Here is a 4404-nt window from a genome sequence, read left to right on the forward strand (position 1 = left end):
GGTCAGATAAGGTGATGTTAAAGAAATGAACCCTAGATAGGTATTCAAATATTTTTTTCTTCCATGCAATTTTTCTGATGCATTTATAAGATTATTTGTTTCTTGCTTTGTATGTCCCTCCTCCACAGTATAACCCCTGCTTTCACTGTATTTTATGTCAGTATAATTTGTGGAGGGGAAGGGGAAAAACAAATTGTTTAAATAGGGATACAGGTGGACCCATTGCAACAATGAGATGTACAAGTCGTTATGTCGAAAGCGAACTATACAACTTTGGCGTGGTGGGGGGAGCGGGGGAGGATGGGAAATGATGGGACGGGGAAACAAAGGAGGGGGCTACAATGCTTGATAATAAATATACTCATTATCTTGTCCAAGTAATTGTAACCCCTCTGTACAGTATTTTCACAAATTAAAAAAAAGTAAGCTAGGACTTGATCTCTCGAGATGGAATTTGAACTCATATTCTGGGCTGGAAACTCTGAGCCTGAGCCTTACACTCACAACCTGGGCTTTGAACTCAGGGCCTGCATTTGATTTGAGAGGCTGGGAATAGAATTCACGGACTGATCCTAGAACTAGCTTTTGGATCTGAGGTCTGATCCAAGGCATTTAAATAATAGCCAGGTTTTGAACTCAGATGTGTGTATTAAACTCACAGACTTGGCATTGAATTCATGTTCTGGGTTGGGCGACTGGTCGGTTTGTGTGTTATTTGGGTGGTTGGTGGTTTGATTGGGTGGTTGGTGGGTGACTTGGTAGGTTGGTTAGTTAGCCAGAGTAGCACTTCTTTTCTCATTTGATAGTTCTTATAAGAGTCTCTCTGAAATCTGTGTCCTAGCTCTATCAAAAAATGATACCCAAATCTCAATGTACTTCGCTGATATGATTTCATACATAAAAAAGTAGTACGAAGCCCCATGATTTTTTATTCAAACTTTAGAAACATACATATATTCAGAATTTTGGCCTCTGTTTACTCAAATAATGAGTACATTTCCTATTGAGCATTGTTACCTCCTCCTTTGTTTTCCCCTACTATCCCTTCCTTCCACACACATACACATCTCCCCACATCCCCACAAGATGTAAAATTCGGTTTCTAAATAATGCTTTGTACATCCCATTGTTACAACTAGTCATCCTGTTGTTCCCTCATTTTGTTATTTCCCTTCCCCTCCCCAAATTAGAAAATTTGTATGCTGGTAGGGCACCAACATCAAATACAGTGAAAACAGGGCTTATACCATGCATGAAGAACATACAACACAAATAAAAATATAACATAGTACATATTAGATACATTAAAATAATAACAAGGAAGAAAAAAGAAGTTTTGCCCATATCTTGGGGTTCATTTCAGTTAACATCAACTTATATTGTCATATTTAGATGGCTTTTAAAACTTTTCTACATATGCTTGTCTTACACTGGTTGTTGCAAAGAAGGAAACATGGTTCATATGTTTTTTTGGGCATGGCTCAACAACATATCCTCAAAGAAACAACTGCCTAATAAAAAAGTGGGCTAAAGACTTAAAAAGAAACTGTTCTGAAGAGGAAATAAGAATGGTCAATAGACACATGAAAAAATACTAAACTTATCTATACATAAATGAATGCAAATCAAAACCACTTTGAGATTCCATGTCAATCCAGTTAGAATAGCTAAAAACAGGAAATCACATAACAACCTATGCTGGAGGGGATGGGCCGAAATGGAACCCTACTGAATTATTGGTGCGAGTGTAAACATGTTCAACCATTTAAGAGAGCAGAATGGAGATTCCTCCAAAGACCCAGCAATCCCACGTTTGGGCATTTACCCAAAAGATCCCAAACAAGGTTATACTAAAGTTACCAGCACATCTATGTTTATCACAACATTATTTACTATAGCTAAGATATGGAACCAACCCAGATGCCCCTCAGTAGATGAATGGATAAAGAAAATGTGATATATGTGTACACACACACACACACACACACACACACACACACACACACACACACACACACACACACAAAATGGAATTCTATTACTTGATCAGAACGTATGAAATTGTCACATTTGTTAGGAAATTGAAAGACTTGGAAAAATTATATAAACTGTAGCATCAGTTTATACAGAAATATCTTATCTCTACCTCTATCTGTATATTGATCGATCTAACTATCTACTATCTATATATAGCAATCTATATCATTTTGACCTTTTCTGCTCCTCTGATAAAATTACCATAAATATAAGCTAATTATACCAAATACATCATCAATTTTTTGTTGATCGTTTGGAAGGGAACAATCCAAAGTAGTCTGAAGACAAAGGACATAAATAGGATTTTAAAACTTACTATACAGGTCACACTAAGAAGAAATTGAAATTATTTCGAGAAATACATTCTGTAGATATGGCTGAAATATAATTACATTATTATTTGCTCAATGAAAACCATCTCGTTATTTGGCTAAAGATTGCATATCCTACATTTCAATGTATTTTCATGAATTATGATATCATTTGTATACTGTTCTTTTGGGAGGATAAAAATTGGAGATCTGAACAATTGTTTAAAACTAGTTTACAAAAGGGACACAAGCATTGATTGATTGTATTATAAAATATTGAATTCAACAGTGTAAAAACTGGCATGATTTCAAATCTAACAATCTATGATAAAAGTTCAAATTCTCATTTCAAATAATCTTAGTTGATAATTATCAAGGCCCATACTTTAGGATTTCCACTCCCATAGTAAGAAAAGCATGAAGAGATTTAGATTAGTTTTTGAATATTAACAAAATATGCCAACAAACAAAATGCATGAGCTATGAAGAAGATAGGGAATAACTGATGGCTCTGTATTTTCTATCTCTTTAAAAGAGCAATGGGAAAATATACATATCCAATATCATTTTCCTTCAGATCAATGCAATTTTTCATTTTTCAACCATTGTTCTTTTTTACTTATTTGAGTTAAGAAAATTTACATTCTCCTTGTGTACAATTTGGATAATGCTGAGAACTCTATTAGCTGTGCATTGTAAAATTACTGATGTGAAATAAGCTCAAGCTATCCAAGGTCATATCAATTTCAACAATTTCACACATGAGTTCAATCACCAATACATATATTCAACATAGACTCATTTTTAATAAAAACCTGTGTTATGCTTACCTTTCTTTCTGAAAATATAATTTGTTTTCAGACTGTATTGCACATGAACAAATGATAAACTGAACACATTCCTGTTGTTAATTGAATTGGTTCTACAAGAATATTTTCTATAGATCTACCTTGTGAAAGAAAGTTGGAACAATGTAGTTACTATAGAGATTAGATATGTGAATTCAGAAAATGATCAGCAGAAATGTTGGTTTTGAAAACGAGATTTTCTATGGAGTGCACATTTAGACAGCCCTATTGAATAATATTAAACATTAGCTACAATATTTGATGCAAACTGAACTTGAATAAAATTCTTGGAATTGATTCAACACTAATACTTGAAATCATGGAACAGATTCTTCTCCTCCTCATGATCTTTTCCCCCACAACTCTTTCCTCTTCCCCCACATTGTCCTGCTCCTCTTCTACCTCCTATTGCCGTTCCTCCTCCTCTTGCCCTCTTCCTATTTTTCTCCTTCATTCCTTACTTGTTCCCATTCTTCCCTTTTCCCTTTTTCCCTTCTTCCCATTCTTTTTCATTCCCTCCATCCCTCTTTACCTTCTTTCCTTCTCCCCTGACTTCCTCCATCATTCCCTCCCTTCCTTCATTTCTTTCTTCCTTTTTTCTTTCCTTCCTTCTTTCCTTCCTCCATTCCTTTCTGTTTCTCTTCTCTGCTTTCACATTTCATCCAATTTTTCCTACTCTTATTTAACACCTATCCCCTAAAATCTATGCACACCTTATTTCCTAGTTTCATTTTCCCTGCCCCTCCCTGCTTCACACCTGCATAAAGATCTAAATTCAACTTATGGCCTAGAATTGATATTGGGACTGGGATTGGAACTAATGGCCTGGACCTTTAATTCAAAAGCTGGGACTTGAAATCTCCAGCTGGGATTTGAATTCATATTCTAGACATGAAATTATGGGCCTGAGTCTTGATCCCACAACCTGAGATTTGAACTCAGGGTCTGCAATTGATTTCAGGGTCTGGGATTAGAATTTACAGACTGTTCCTTGAACTAGGGCTTAGGAGCAGATCTCTAATTCTAGGCATTGAGGATCAACAGCCAGCAGTTGAAGTCAGCTATAAGCCTTAAGCTCAAGCCTGGGCATTGAATTCACAACGTGAGACTTCAACTTCTAACCTGAGATTGAATGAAGGGCCCGTGACTTCAACTGGGGTGCTTGCCTTGCATTCAGGGCGTAGGAATTGTATTCACAGGCTAGGCAT

The sequence above is a fragment of the Dipodomys merriami genome, unplaced genomic scaffold, assembly GCF_024711535.1.
Source record: "Dipodomys merriami isolate MVZ:Mamm:240054 unplaced genomic scaffold, mDipMer1.0.p SCAF_18, whole genome shotgun sequence".
Classification (NCBI taxonomy): Eukaryota; Metazoa; Chordata; class Mammalia; order Rodentia; family Heteromyidae; genus Dipodomys; species Dipodomys merriami.